Source organism: Mustela erminea, chromosome 11, assembly GCF_009829155.1.
Source record: "Mustela erminea isolate mMusErm1 chromosome 11, mMusErm1.Pri, whole genome shotgun sequence".
Lineage (NCBI taxonomy): Eukaryota > Metazoa > Chordata > Mammalia > Carnivora > Mustelidae > Mustela > Mustela erminea.
Genome location: NC_045624.1, coordinates 16,284,007 through 16,300,706, shown reverse-complemented (window position 1 = coordinate 16,300,706; position 16,700 = coordinate 16,284,007). Strand labels below are relative to the sequence as shown.

Genomic DNA, 16,700 nt, shown 5'->3' with positions numbered 1-16,700 from the left:
GACCACAGCAAACTTTTGAAGACATTTAGTGGTCTCTTTCCAATTTTTGGTATAAGACAAATAGTTCTTTGTTTCCAATATGACAGTTTAAAATATAATATTTGTAACTATGTCTTGTTCTATCACTACAACATGCAAAATATTCCTTTTGAAGCAATGCTTTAATTATCATCCTACATGTCTTGTTTTTAATTCCCCTTCCTTCCTTCCACTGCTATTCCCATATCCTTTTTATTGAGCTACGATGAAGATCTTGTAATGCAACCTTGTCCTTTTAGAGAAGAGGAATTGAGGGTCAGGGGCTTTGCTCTGCTTGCTTAAGTTTTTAAATCTTGACGCTCTGGTCTTCTGTCTTCTAGACTAGTATACTGTACTCATTGTGACCAGAGTTGATACTCCAGGAAACTCTCTCACAGATGACACCTCTGACAGCCTCACAGAGGGGCTCCCTTTTTTGTTGTTGTTGAATATTTGGAAACTGAGCCCCTGAGTGCCCCAAGATTTGTTGCCCCATACCCCTAACTTTGTCATATTGACCAGTGGACCTCGCTGAGACCTTATAGAGTCCTTGTCCTCTGTGATAGCTTGCCAGAATGCAACTCAATACAGTGATAGCTTTTCTCGTATGCTTATTTTTTTGGATTCTCCAAAATCACAAATATCTTGGTTATATGAAGGGTCTACTCTACTTTACCTATCCTTAGGAACCCATATTTAGTAAAATGTCACATCAAACAGGACATTCAATTATGCCACATGCACAATAATTCATTCAACAAATGTGATCTCTTTGAATACCAGTCATGTGCATTCAACCGACAGGCAGTGAAAATATAGAGGACAGATACAATTTTTATCCTTAGAGAGCTTATAGGCAGTGACAGAAATGGACATGTAAACCAAAACTTCAAACCCTGTGCCAGAGCAAGCATCATATACCCTAAGATTTAAAGAATGATCCTGTGTTTTCAGGCAGACAGAGCAAGCCAGAAGGCATGGTAGCATCAGAGATACAGTGCTTCTTGCTTGCTGGACCCCTCAGCATGAGTCCATCAACACTGACAACTGATGGTAAAGGCAGGAAGACTGAGGATGATCAGGGAGGCAGGCTTACTGCTTCAGACAGGCACACATAATCTGCCATTTTCCTATCCAATGTCCTGTACATCCTTTCACTATGACAATGAGAGGGGTGCTTGGGCTGGAGCTGAACTAGTCAACTGTGTAACAGGAAATGGATTATGGTGGGGAAATGGCTTCTTGAATATGGGAGGGCCTCTGGAGCTCTGCTACTCAGGTAAGTCAGAAACTCGTTCTTCCTTAATTATAACAAGACTGTGATAGGACTGGCAGGTTCATAAACTACCAAAATGGAGGAGGAAATAATCCAAGACTACCCAGATTTGTCTCTATTCTTTATTATAAACACATCTACATATTTTCTCTCAGAGTGTCATTTTCAAAAGTTGGTGACCTATCTGAGCAAGTAAACATGTTTAGTTTTATGTGAAATCTCAAACTTGCAGCATTCTTTTACTTCTTCTTCATCTTCTGAATCAAAAGAATGATTCCACAATTCTGTCAGCTTTCCCTTCAATATTCTCTGTCTTTCCATTAGATCCCGTAGACTTGTGTATTATCATCTACTCATTCAGCTTATTTTATTTAGACTAACTGTCCTGTACTTTCCTCATTGTAGTATGTGGACTCCCTATGGGAACTTTCTTTCTGATTATTTTTCCCCATGAACCACAGTGAGTTCATGGAACTACATGGAAGATGGGAACATAAGACAAACATGAAGGACTTGAAAAGATAGGTGTGATGGATATATTTTTTTTCTCCACTCTTCCACCTCACTTAGTGCTCCGAGAAGCTGGGCCATATGGACTATATCCAAGGGTTCTCTGCTGCCACTTGGGATCAACCAATGGGAGGCACCAGAAGATGACCAGAAGGCAAGAGAACAATTAGATTAGGGTATTTATTCCGTCATCTCTTCTTCCAGGTCACTATAGATTGCTGCATCCCTCTACTGAAGGCTAGAGTTCTGGTCAGGCAGCCCTTGCCACAGAGTTAAATCCTGGTTCCAGGAATCTCTTTCTTCTCTTCCTCCCTCCTCCAGGCCTAAGGATATCAGTGAGTTCTGCTTATACTGTACCCTAAGTACTGCACTTTTCTTTCTTGGTTCTCTTAGGGCATTCTCACAGATCTGGGTTGTAGGTGGTAGGATATATGAGCCTGAGGCTCAGACTAGACGTTCTAGGATTAAAGTATAAATTGGTAATCAACATTGGGAATCGTGCACAGAAAAGAAAGGAAAATGGCTGAGGAGATAAGGTTAGAGAGTGCTCATAGGTTCTCTAAGGGATGTTTCTCTCAATGTTCTTGCCATATTATCCTCTTCCTTTTTTATCAATGACTATTTCTCCCATTCAAGGATATAAATACAATGGCCAAATTCTAGCCATGAAAGAAATGAGTGATTCTTTAATGGGCAAAAACAAAACTAAAAATCTTAATCCTTAAAAATTTTTGAAGATTTATTTATTTGAGAGAGAGAGAGGGAGTGCATGTAAGCATGAGAAGGACAGAGGGAGAGAGAATCTCAAGCAGACTCCACACTGAGCAAGGAGCCCAGTGTGGGGCTTGATCCCAAGACCCTGAGATCAGGATCTGAGCTAAAAACCAAGAGTCGGACACTCAACTGACTGTGCCACCCAGCTGCCACAAAAGTAAAAATCTGTAAAAAAAAATAAAATAAAATAAAAAAATTAAAAAAAATTGATACGTGACAAGCAGTCATGGCATATTTGAATCTGTAGAATAACAAGTTTCATTATAAATTCTTTAACATATGCTATGTATTTATAGAAAGAAATGCTTTAGTTAGACTACTTTTCCCTAATAACATTTCTCACTGGCTGCTTCAATTGTTTTCTCCTTTTTATGGCACATTAATTATTTAAATGGAGCAGGCCTTGCTCTCCATGATAATTGTCATTTAGTTGGATGTTAATTATTTTCACAGGTAGAGTAACCACAGGATAAACTACACAGTTTCCTTTTGCTCCAGGAGTCCCAGTTTCCATTTAGCCATAAAAGAGTTTTAAACATTTGTGATTTTTTTTTAACACTGACCAACTCCTCTTTTGAGAAAAACATTCACCTTTCCTCTCAATTTCTCATGACCAAATTCTAAAAATATGCTCTACTGCTTCCTTCAGTAGCCAAATCATTTGATACTCCAGTCATAACAACAATTAGTTCAGTTTTTATAAATTCTATTTCTTGCCCAAATAAAAATAACGTGAGTGAAAATGGCACTTTTCATGACTTTTTTTTTTAATGTTTCTACTTCATACATGTTTAATTCCTTGAAATATTCCTACCTTTAGATTGTCACTGCCTACTTGACTCATTATTTCCTCAATGGCAAAGCCTCAATTTCAATGGTAGAATAAAATGGGACACATTCTACTATGTGCAGCATGTCATTCATCAAATTCCCACTATGAGTTGTGTATCCACAGCTGCGATGGAACATAGTTCAGCTTCCCTATTTCACACCCATGAGGAGTGTCTAGGCCTTTTTTACCCATGTATTTAAGAAGGCACCTTGACTCTGTCAAGCTGTTGGAGTCCTAGAATCTATGGCCATTGGTCTCAGCAGTTGGTTTTGCACACACACCAGTATTTGGGAAATTCTTTATGCTCTTTGGTGCTTAGTTTTTTTTTGTTTTGTTTTGTTTTGTTGTTGTTGTTGTTTGTTTGTTTTTGTTTTTTGTTTTTTTCTAATACTATCATGAGACTAAGTTGGTAACAATGAGGACCTGCTGGGGCATCTAGATGGCTCCATCGGTTAAGCGTCAAACTTGATTTCTGCTCAGGTCATGATCTTGGAGTCATAGGATCAACCCTGCATTGGGCTCCTCGCTCAGTGCAGAGTCTACTTGTCCCTCTCCCTCTGCTCCTCCCCCACCTTGCTTGCTCTACCCCTCTCTTTCAAATAAATAAATAAAATCTTTGGAAAAAAAAACAATGAGGACCTGCTCTTTTGATGTCTGAATTTCAGCTTGGCACGTTAAACGTGTTATCTATGCAAAGTGTTATAAATCACCATATGAACACTAACTATACTTGTATGCATATAGAATGAGTTTTTATTTTAACGTCTGGTATACATTTTGTTGTACTTGAATAAATGGGGATAATGCATCAACTGATAATTATTGAGCACCTTCCCTCATCCTTAAACTGCTCTTGGTGTTACAATTAACTCAAGAGGAAAAATGTTTGGATTCTCCGTCCACTCTGATGTAGATTTTTGGTGGGAAAGGAGAGATACTATAATTGTCATCATAGAGAGTAGAATTTAAAAAAAGTTTTGAACAAGGGGGGTGAGCTCATGAAAAGAAGGAATCTATTTCAGGATTCTGGAATGGCATAGAATATAGCATATGGCCTTTACGAGAAGAAAGAGAAAGGATTGTTAGTCAGTGGCCTTTTTGTTTTGATTCTTCCTTAGTTTTTATGCATTCTTTTTATGTACTATTTCTTTTCTGTTTTGAACTATTTTCTAGATGATCCTTAATATAAATGTACTGTTTAAGGGGAAATGCCAACTCTTAGTCATCTAGAAAAGCTGTTTCACTCTGACCTAAGATTAATGGGTATAGATAGTAACAGAAAGCCCAGATTGGAAATAGATCTGGTTTTAGAATTCTCCATTACAGAACACCAATATATTAAATAGATAGAAGTGGAGCTTATCAGTAGCAAAGGAGATAGGAAGCCTCAACCCACACCCCCACCCCCTTGCCCAGTGGGTTTGAAAATTACTAACGTACTTCTTTTCTGATTTCTTGTTAGGCCATCTTCATGTTACCCTCTGTTATTAAATAAATAGGGACTGCTGACACATGAGCCTCAACTCCGATCTCTTCGCCCTTGGTTATACAGTTAGTTGCCAGAAGGGTTGTTTAGTATAAATGGAAGTAACCAATTGATGCAGGCAGGGAGCTGAGAGGGTGAATGGGACCATAAGAAGTGTTTTTTCTTTTCTTTTGTCCTTATCACACTGATTTTACCAGAAGATATGTGCAAGCAGTAGCATGAAGACCCCTTTTCCCCACTGACCCTTCAGCAGACACTGTACATGTGCTACTTGGAGGCTGCATCTTGGATGCAGGGAGGTGAGCCTGTGACCCTTTGCCCAGGGGATTCTCCATTCTTCAGGTCTCCTCAAAGAGCACCTAATGGAAGAAGTCGTTATTTTGCGCAGGGTTGACAACCATCTTGGCTGGCCCTATAGACCAAGTGCCAAAATGCCATCTTAATTTGTGCTGAGTAGGTGAGTACATAAGTCAGGAACTCAGCAGGGCAGGAAGCCAGGGCTTTGAATGACCACTTCTGTGCCTTTTCCAGCCCATCTTTTGGAGGCAGCCCACTCCTATATATATGAAAGCTGTCATTGCTCTCTCCCCCGCCCCCCGCCCCTGCCCCCGCCAAAAATAGTTCTACTAAGTAAGGATCCAGGTAGTGTCATTATTGGCATGGTATTCATTGGGGTTTGATTTCCAAGTTGTTGACTTACTACCAGTCCACTGATATGATTCTGCAAATGAACCAGAGTACAGAGTTAAGCTGACAAAGACATAAGTCAGAGAAAGAAAATGAGTGAATTTACTTCCTTTGCAATGACATCCTTAATATTATGAAAATACTGGATTATTCTTTTGAACTACTGCTTAGTGACACCCAAGAAATGAGTTAGGATCTCTGACAAATGAGGAGCTACCATGGCAAGAAAATCATTTATCTGAGAAGGCCACAAGGCATGTACCAGGACTGTGAATCTCTATACTTTTTTTTAATTTAGATTTATTCATCTTAAGCTGAATTCATCAAGAGCAGGAGGGAAGGGCAGAAGGAGAGGGAGAAAGAATCTCAAGCAGACTCCCCCTCAGCTCAGAGCCTGACATGAGGTTCGATCCCACAGCCCCAAGATCATGACCTGAGCTGAAACCAAGAGTTGACACTCAACTGACTGAGCCACCCAGGCACCCCTGAGTCTCTGTATTATATTAAACATCTAGTGTCTCATCACCCTTCAGTCAGTTTGAAAAGTTTTTTTTTTTTGACTGAATATACAAGATATTTTGTAGAATTCTAAAACCGATTTAAAAATATAATGACTTCTCAGTGACTTTGGTTACTGCATAAGAAATCTTTATATCTAGATTAAAATGTAAAGAATTTATGGAAGCTACATATCTAGTTAATCAAAATATGTTATCAGCTCAAGGATTAAATAAGCTCACTAAGAAGTCAAGTGAATTTTTGATATTTAATGAACCAAGCTAGAAGTTTAATAACAAAATACTTGCCATTTGATCACCTGATTTGGAAAAATAACAGTCATTCCTTGTGGCAGTTTGTGACAATGCAGTCTTTCAGTGGGACACATCTGGAAATGGATGACCCTGGTGTCATTAAAAAAAAAAATTCTTCAACTTTTCTAGTGAGAATTTGGCAAATTATTAGTTAATAGCATATTTGTACACTGATCGGAATGAGCCAGAAGGAGAAGAGGAGGGAAACTTGCAGAGATGTCCTGAGGTAGATGAGAAAAGATAGCACCTGTTGAATGGGGAAGACATCTTCTCTAGCTTAATACTGGGACTTCAGCTCTGGGAGCAGCAGGCTAGGCAAAGCGTTTGGGCCCTGAGGCTCGTAGCTGTAAATGTCACAATGGGAACATGGGGATGTTTTCTTTAACTCCTGTCTATTTTCTTATTGTAAGAATAAGGGACAAGGTCATCTGCTGAAAGTGAGAATAGGTGAGGAAGTCCTGGGGATCAGAAGAGACAGGAATGGTGTGAAAGGGTCTTCTGATGGAGACAGGATGGAGAGGAGTAAGTTACTTGCTGGGTCCTTAATGGTTCTTCAACTGACAGAAATGGTATTCCCAAGTTTTAAGAATCTGTGTGTCTGTCTAGTCTGTCTAGTCTCAGTTGTTCCCTTGCCTTTCAAGGATGTGTGGAAAAAGAGGCTAAAGAGCCTATTTTTGTTTGTGCCTTGGAGACCCTGAACCTCTTCTAGGGTAAGTGCTGATGGCACGTGAACCACAGTGACCCACGTACTGGTATGTCTTCCTCTCATCCCTTTCCTCCTCTCTCCCCCTCATACTCCCTTTCTTCCACCTTCCTCTTACCTTCTTTTCCAATATACCTATCCTCGTCTTTTTCCTCTAACAGAGTTCTCTGTACTTACCTTTCAGCTAAAAATAAAACTGAGAATTTACCCACCAAAAATAGATTTATCACTTATAAATAAATCAATATGCATCTACTGCTAAACTAATTTTTACATTAAAATGTATCCCAAAGCAAATAAATAAATAAATAAATAAATAAAACCCTATCCCCAAATATAAATTTTAAAGGGGCCTATACCCTTCTGCCCAGGATAAGTGATTTGGGTGAGGGAGTAAAAAGGAATTTGTTTATTGAGATATGGGTACATGAGAGATGTGGGTGCCTGTGTCAGTTTCTAGGATTGCCAATCCTCCAGGCCCCTTCTGAGTTCCGTCCAGTGGAAATGGGGGCACTGGTGACAGAGTTGTTAGATCTTCACCGTGTCCCCAGAATGTGAAAGATACGCTTAAACATGGTCACAGACACCAGTGGCACATTTGTCCGGGAATTTCTGAAGTAGATGATGATAAAGGACTAAAGCAAACAATGAAATTAAGGATGGGGTTGCCCTACCCCAGTTCTTGGATGCCTCGTATAGTACAGATACTATCATGGTAGCTCCAGAGGCACCAGGAGCAGAAGAGATAGCACAGGAAGGGCAGCCAGAGAGGAGCCAAAGGGGGTAGTTATCGCCAGTGGCTGAAGAGAGAGGAAACTGCTTCTCTGCAGCTGGGTCTGGAGGGATAGCAAGGGCTAGTCTAAGGGGGCTCACTGCTCTAGAAAACCACCCACGTCATTCATACGGAAACTGCCACGTTAACCACGAATATGTCAGCCGTGTTACCAGAAGCTCATGGAATGAGCTAGAAGCTACGACTTCCTCTTACATAGTATAGGTGTAAAAAACAGGCAAGAGGATCTCCTCCCTCCCTTCTTCTGACGTCCCCCACCCCAGAAGAGCAAGACTGAGGGCAAGATGGGAAACCACATCCCAGGGTTATAAGCAAGCCCTCACTGCAAGGTGCTTGAGGAGGAGGAGAAATTAAGTGGATCGGGGCCCTGCCCTACTCCGAAACCAGAGATACAGTTCCTGCTGGTGATGAGGGATATCTTCAAGTGGAGTGGTCATAGGAACTGAAAACATTTGGGATGTCCCTAAGATAACATTAAAGAGCAGTTTGACCAAGCATTGCTGAGCCAATAGTTAACAAAATATTTACAATCTCATGTTTAAAGCTCACTGTTTTACGCTCAATAAACCAGTCACACAAGTGTAAAACTAAACTGAGCTTGGGACCAAACCTTTAAGTGACTGTCCTTTAAAATGTTACCCCGAGGTACTTTCAAAATGTTGTGTCTTTAACAACGTTGCTTCCACTAAAAATATTGTCGTTGTGTATTTTTAAGGAAAGCAAAGTTGTTTCTGTTCAATTAATTTAAAAAGTAGCATTTTAAGATATCATTTCTTTTATTTTTTCATTCTTTAAGGTTCATACTTTAGAGTATATTTTAATGTAAAAATGAGGACAGTAGTAGATGTACATTTATTCATTTCTTTATAAATTTATTGGTGAGTAAATTCTCTCACTTTTTAACTGAGTGAGGTATCTAGATACATTTTGTTAGAGGAAAGACAGAGGAAGAGAAATCTAGAAAAGGAACATGAGAAGAAGTAGAGGGAAAGAAATGTAAAGAGAAGAAACCAGAAAGGAACTCAGAGTAAGGCTGGCCGTTTACAGGGGAAGGAGGATGGGGGCAGGGAGGGGCACAGAGTGAGGTGGGAAGAGCAGGGGTGAAATGAGAGTGACCGTTGTTCTTGTGACATCAGTACTATTCCCAGAAAAGGTTCAGGGTCCAGAACACTTTTTCAGACATCTGTAAAAGGTTAAAGAAGAACTAGAAGGTCTCAGACTGCACTGAGAAGCATAAGGCCACATTTTTTTTTTAAATTCTGGAGTGGGGCACCTGGGTGGCTCAGTGGGTTAAGCCGCTGCCTTCGGCTCAGGTCATGATCTCAGGGTCCTGGGATCGAGTCCCACATCGGGCTCTCTGCTCAGCAGGGAGCCTGCTTCCCTCTCTCTCTCTGCCTGCCTCTCTGCCTACTTGTGATCTCTCTTTGTCAAATAAATAAATAAAATCTTAAAAAAAAATTCTGGAGTGACAGTATTACTGTCAACTGAATGGGTGGTTGGGGGGTTAGAGTGCTAGGGGGGAGGAGAAAGAAATTTAGGTAAATTTAGATAAACTGTAAATAAGAACGGAAAACCATGCTCTGGTCTCAGGGGTCATCCGTTAGGCCCTTAATACTTAGAATATGAAAACATCCTTGCAAGTCAAAGTTTACAGAGAAATACAGTTTTGGAAGAGTAAGAATTTCACTTACTTAGAATCAGTTTGGAAAACAACAGTACAAACTCAAAAGAGAAGCTTCACCTGCTACAGCTGGTATTGTACTGGGAATAACTAGCAGTACTGGGTTGCAAGAGCCAGTCAAGGTCTTGTGAAAATCTACACTTATGCAAAGTAGTTTCTGTACACCTGAGAAGCCACCTCTGAGTGACTCAGAGTTCACTCAGAGAAAAATCATTAAACCCCTGAAAGTTGACAAATAGGTATTAAGGACTAAAAGTATGCTCTCTATGCTATAGTAGGAATTATGATGGAAGATACAGTCCTTGCTTTCAAAAGAACTTATCCACTTGTGGGTAAATTGAAGATGGAAATTGCTACATAGTTTCGATACAGTTATGATTAAGCACTCATGCTAGTATTTACAAAGGGAGAATGCTGGCTGAACTTAATAGAACTAAACGTGTGATATTACATGGATGAATGAGGGAAAGGAGCAGAAGTGTGACGGGGAAGACAAGAGAGAGAAAATTACTTTTGAGGCAAAACATTGTCCACGTGTTCAAGAGGAGCAAAACAAAAATAAACAGGAGGGTCGAGAGCAGAAGATTTAGACCAGAAGAAAAGAAAAAACGAAATGGGAATACCCAGAGTAACGGAGACCCCATGTGCCGAATGCTTGCTTGTTCTTGTTATAGTTTCCATTAATTAATACATTTATTGAACAGACATGTATCTTGTAAGCATCAGGCTGGTGATAAGGAATGAAAAAAGAGAGTTAAGGAAAATATTTTCCCTACCTTGGAAGAACTTCCAATGCGGGGGAGCAGAATAGTAAAGCACCGGTCCCATCACAGTGGGTTTCGATGCTGGCCTGAAAGAGGCAAATGTTGGAGCTCAGGAGGAAGTTAATGGACCTGCAATGTCTGTGTGCTCCAGGATCTCAGATGTTTTGTTTTCAAAGAGGAAGATCCAAGGATGCTGAAATTAATGTATGACACTGACTTTTCTTTATTCAGGACACATTTCCCCACTAATCGTATTTAGACAGATCAGCTGTGGTTCATCTGCTCGTACCTAGAGGCACAGTTTTGCTAACGAGGGATCTCAGCCCTGATTTCACAGAAGAATCACCTGATCCCACGGCAAAGCAATTAAATCAGAATTACTTGTCTGGAACCTGGGCAAAGGCATTAATTTAAAAACTTCTCCAGATGATTCTGATGTGCTTCTGGATTTGAGAACAAGCTGCCTACATCCAGACCTGAACAGACTCTGCTGTAGCCGTTTATCCAAGGTTTGTGACTTGGTCCCAGACGCTATAATGGAAACTGTCTCTTCCTTCGGTGCGACTTACGTCCTCTCCTGTACTTGCCCTTTGCATATTGCACTGTTTGGTTGCGTCCATATGACATTTGGTCATTGATGAAATAGATTTCTTTTAATATTTTTTTAGGGTGCCTGGGTGGCTCAGTTGGTGAAATATCTTGCCTTTGGCTCAGGTCATGATCCCAGGATCCTGGGATTGAGCCCCACTCCCTGCTCCGGAGATAGTCTGCTTCTCTCCCTCCCTCTGCCCCTCCCCCTAATTCTGTTCACTCAAGTGTCCTTTCTCTCTCTCTCTCATAAGTAGATAAAATCTTTAAAAAAAGAAAAAAGAAAAAAATGTTAAATAGATTTTATTTGTGGAAAATCCTTGTTTTGAAAGTTTGACTGTTTGCTGCTGTATATATGTCATATATATTGGCCAAAATGTGACTGGCCAAATTATTCTTTCCCAGGTGTATTTAGTGGAAAAAAAAAAAAAAAGTAAATTCTGATAGTGTGACATCTTCATGATAATAGAATTTCCAATAATGTATTAATATCTGTTAGTTGGAATCTCTAAGAAATGGGTAAATATATATATATATATTTTTAAGAGAATTTAGGAAGAAACTAAGAACATTTCTATGAAATAATCTATATATCATTGCTGTCTAACAGAAAACTTCTCCTCCAGCTTGTTCTCGTGCAGATTTTAACGCTTTCTCCCCTATAGATTTTAGAGCCAATGAAGACTAACCCAAGTCATGACATTCTGTGACCTCTGTAAGCTTTTTGAATGCTGCCTGGATGTTTTGTATTACGATCCTCTGTCGGCATTGGCAGTTTAAGGCCTGGAAGCAAAACAGTTTTCAATTGTCTGCCTGCAAAAAAATACCAGAAAATATTACAGAGACTAGTGAGCATTGCTGAAGCACTTTCTTCTTTCTTTGTCTAGTCTCCCACAGGAAATACAAGATTCCCACCTCCTTTTCCTTTAGTTAGTAAAAAAAAAGAAAAAAGAAAAGAAAAGAGAAAAGAGCTGAAAAGTCTGTTAAGACAGAATTGCCCCTGCCTTCACAGGCACTGAATCAGAGTATCCTGCCCGGAGTTTCCTGCACCACAGGCAGCCGTGGACCTCGTCTCTTTTCTGTCTGTAGCATCTATTCAGTTTTTTTTATCTCTCCTTTCTGACCAGTGGAACAACCACATTTAATAAAATAAGTGGTAACCGTTTATTAAAAGTGACCAAAACTAATCACAACTCTCTACTTAAAATTTTTAAGTTCCTTTCCCATCTAAAACACACAGAATTGGAACAAATTACTTTCTGGATATTATAGAATCCCATTGATATTGGAAAACTTGCTGAGCAGTACTCAACAGCTGATGCAATGCCATAGAAGCTATACCTTGTTTAAATAAGGCAAGGGCCATACGAATGGTGGACTTTCTAGGTCAAGGATAATACAAATATTAAATCATTATGTTGTATACCTGAAACTAATATAATATTGTATGTCAGTTATATGACCAAAAAAAGAAAGTCTAGAAATGCACAAATCAATGTGGAGAAGCATTGTGATAAGCTTTGAAATGATGACAAATTAATAGCAAAACAAAAGCAATAATGTTTAGGACGGTTTATACAGACTACCTTGTCAAAATCCTTTCTTAATCCAGGTATCCAAGCTGCTACAAAAACAATATTTATTATGAGTGAAGGAATTCAAACATCTGCATATTGGTTAGGACTCAATTTCTGCTAAATGGAAACAATCTAAAAGGAAATCTCTTATTTTACTGTAAATCACGTAGTTCAGAAGTTGACAGAATGGAATTACTACCCTGGATTTACTTCTTACTGACAAAAGCAAATTGATAGGTGAAATGAAGGCAGAAAGAAATGGTCCGAAACTGTGGCTGTGCCATATTCCTGTGCAAAGAAAATTTCAAGAGAGAGAAAGCACTGGTAAAATTTCATGTCCAGATATTCTAAAAGAAAAAATAGCTCAAAATAGATGGAGGGGTCCAACAAATACAATGAGAATGATCTAATTAAAAACAGTTGGGATGAAAAAGAAAGAGAAGCTCCTACAGACACACAAATGAATGCAGAAAGAGCTTTCATCTGATTATTTCACAGCGCAGCTTTCTGAAATCAGCCCCCCGGTGGCCCACCACCAAAGCTATCATTACAGTGAGTTCATGTATTTTTTTTTTTAAGATTTATTTATTTATTTGACAGACAGAGATCATAAGTAGGCAGAGAGGCAGGCAGAGAGAGAGAGGAAGGGAAGCAGGCTCCCTGGTGAGCAGAGAGCCCAATGCGGGACTCGATCCCAGGACCCTGGGATTATGACCTGAGCCGAAGGCAGAGGCTTTAACCCACTGAGCCACCCAGTCACCCTGTGAGTTCATGTTTTAAAAGGAACTTTACAATACATATATGAACTAGAATGTGAAGAACAAAAGCAAAACTAAATACAAAAGAATGACATGTTGGGAAGCTAGAAATAATATTGGGAGGGAAAATACCTAAATGTACTAAAATGTATTTAAAAAAAAAAAAGTGGAGCACTGGGTGGCTCAGTCAGTTAAGCATCTGACTCTTGATTTTGGCTCAGGTCATGATCTCAGGATCAGGCAGTTGAGCTCCACATCAGGCTCTGTGTGGAGTATGGAGCCTGAGTAAGATTTTCTCCCTCTGCCCCTCCACTGGTGATCTATCTCTCTAATTCTCTCTTAAAAAAAAGAAAGAGAGAGAGAGACTGAGGCTGAAGTAGATGGCAAAAATAACCATAAGCCTTCATTTGGAGAAACCTCAGGGAAAAACCAGTTCCCCTGCCTTTCAAATATGGTATAATATTCACAGATTACCGAAGGGAAGTAGGACTTAAAAAATATTGTTTTGCTTCCACATTTTTCTAAGAACATATATTATGAACTAGAAAGGGCAGAAGAATGATCGATGCCAAAAAAGGGAAAGTTAGCATAGGAGAGTCTTGTGGTTTGAGTCACTGGCTTCTAAATGTTTATCTTCTGCAAAATGATATAATAACAATAATAATAATAGTAAAACAATTTACTTGAATTTATTTTATAAAACTCTATTTAATTTAAAGGAGTGTCTTTTATTCTGATATTTTCTTCATTTTTTTTTTTCAGTTTTCACATATTTTTGTTTTTGTTTTAATGAAATGATGGCGATGGTGTGTGGAAGTTCATTGTCCTTATGTCATGAAATAGAAAGTTGGCAATGTTATATGAGCTCCTATTTTTAAGTTTTATTGGTTCACAAAATCCAAACACCTGGGAGTCCCTAGAGATTTTTTTTTTTTCAGTTTAAAAGTTCCTTTGAATAAGGAATAGATGCACATGATAAAAATTGAAAAGGTTCGTGTAGTCATGCAGTGTTTTGTCTGCTCTTGTCCTCCAGACTCTGGTGCTCTCAGTTTCTCTCAGGAAAGGCAACCATTGTAGCTGATTCTGTATGTTATTCTGCACAAGTTCTGGAATTTGCATTAAAATTGCTTATGTTTTTGACACAAATGACAGTATATATCATTTATACTTTGTTTTTTCTACACAGACTGTATATACCCCAGAACATGGCCACCACTGTTTTCATTGTATTTAGAGTTGAAACTCAATCTAGGTACAGAAATAATTTATTGATATGTTTGTGGAATCAGTTCCAGAGATTCTTGAGAAATGCTGTATGACAAAAGAAGTGTCATCACACAGGAAAGATGAAAATGTTGGCTGGAGATTTCACAAAGCAACAGAAGAATAATTTAAGAACTTAACACATCGGCAAACTTGATATCCATCAGGAGCAAACTTTGTGCTTAGACTGATGGCTTATGCACATTTGAAAATTAGGGACCTGTGATGCCTGGGAACAGTCATGAATTCATAAGGCTATAAAAATAAGAACTTCATCAAGGTTTCTGAACTGACACAAGAAAAGAATGTCGTATATCTCGTACATTTTGATTGTAAGTAGCCACTTGAGAGCATTTTTCAGGATCTGTGTTTGTGGCTATGGAAGGTAGGGGGAATAAAGAACAGCCCCAAACCGACTGAACACTTATGTCCTGAAGGGATTAATTAGTTACCCAATTACCCAAGTTACCCTCCTTGACCTCAAAGGTCAAGTTACCCAATTAGAATGTTGCAGGGTTTTGTCTATTAGCATTTTATTCATGCATTGATGATAAAGTGGGCATGATTAACAAATTTGTGAATAATGCAAATAGAGAAGGAAAAACGAATGGGTATCATGTCAGAATTCAAAAAGATGTTCATGTTATGGAACAATAAACAAATTAAAACAAAATTAAATTTTAAAGAGGCTCAAAATATCAGCTGTCTTAAGAGCAGGGAAGTTGATGCAGATTAATAATTTATATAAAGAAAAGCTGTGCATTTTATAAGTTAACTACAAATATATCCTTAACACACATCAGTCCTTTCCAGCTTGAAGATTGAAACTTTATTTAGATCTAGAAGTCTTGTTTTTCTTTTATATTTTTTTCCCTTTCTTTATTTCTGTTCTCTGTTTCTGTAATTTCTATTAGACTTTTGTCTCTAACTTTCTTTCTTTCTATTCTTGGGCCACCCAGGCACCCCAAGATTTTTAATACTATTTCTAATGATTTTAGCAGTTTTGTATTGGAAGGACTTTTTTTTTTTCCCAAATAACTACTCCAGCATACTGCTGAAAATGGTAATCTCTAATAAATTATTTAAAATTGCATTCTTGAAGTGTAATGTACAAATTACATACATGCAGAGATGTGCACATCATAAGTGTACTACTGAACAAAGAATCAAAAAGTGAACTTAAGGGTGCCTGGGTGGCTCCGTGGGTTAAAGCCTCTGTCTTGAGCTTGGGTCATGATCCCAGGGTCCTGGGATCGAGCCCCACATTGGGCTCTCTGCTCAGCGTGGAGCCTGCTTCCCCCTCTCTCTCTGCTTGCCTCTCTGCCTACTTGTGATCTCTGTCAAATAAATAAATAAAATCTTTAAAAAAAAAAAAAAAAGAGGGCTCAATCTCATGTTCACTGCTCTGTCTTGATCCAGTATCATTAACATAAACCAGTAATACCTAATGTGTCCTATGATTACATGAGAGTTAATGGAAATAGTGTGCTCGGGAGAAAAGCAATAATAATTGTACGCATCAGAGCCTATTCGAACTTCTATTCAGTTCAATGTATAATAGAGAATCTAAGTTTTAGGAGGAATGTTTGAAGAAAGTAGAGATATTCTGATTATAAAGAGATAAGATAGTCAACTTCTGTTATTTGAGGTGTTGTTTTGTAGAAGTTAAACATTTTAAATATCTGGAGAAAACAGATGTAGGATCATTTTTTTAAGAACAAGATGGTGGACTTTATTTTAGAATAAAGAATAACTTCTTAATAATTAGGCATGTACAAAAGTAGAATGAACTAACTACTCTCATAGTTGAAAGTTTCCCAGCACTAGAAGTGTTCAAAACCTGAGGCATGACTTTTCACTTGTATTTTAAACAATTATTTATCTAGTAGTACCTTCTAAATTTCCAGTCCCAAGTTGTCTGTTTCTTTGGGTTCCAAATAATCTAGCTAGCCCTAGATTAAAGTTTGTTTCTCTTATTGGATCCATCTGATTCATAATTCTCTACATAGTTGCTACCTTGCCTTGAACTCTGAATTTCCATGGCCTCCAAATTCCTTACTCACTGCGTAGCCGGTTTTGACCCTGTGCCTTGCTCACCTCTAGACCTTGAAAGCATTCCATCTCAGCTGTCCCACTTGATTCATCCCCAAGACACCTATCAGGTTTTGTGTATTGTTT

The 16,700-nt window shown here is 38.7% G+C and overlaps 1 protein-coding gene across 5 annotated transcripts in view; it reads left to right on the top strand.

Annotated features, from left to right (window-relative positions):
* The window catches only part of CHRM2 (cholinergic receptor muscarinic 2), a 145,745-nt gene that overhangs the window by 85,598 nt on the left and 43,447 nt on the right, over positions 1–16,700 (top strand). Inside the window, exon 3 of one of the 5 annotated variants that reach the window (XM_032305298.1) lies at positions 2,009–2,139. The exons of 3 other annotated variants lie outside the window; for them this stretch is intronic. The gene's annotated coding sequence lies outside the window, so the exon portion shown is untranslated. Of the gene's footprint in view, positions 1–2,008; positions 2,140–5,002; positions 5,196–16,700 lie in introns of those variants that run through there. One more of the 5 variants, XM_032305299.1, reaches the window with a different exon arrangement.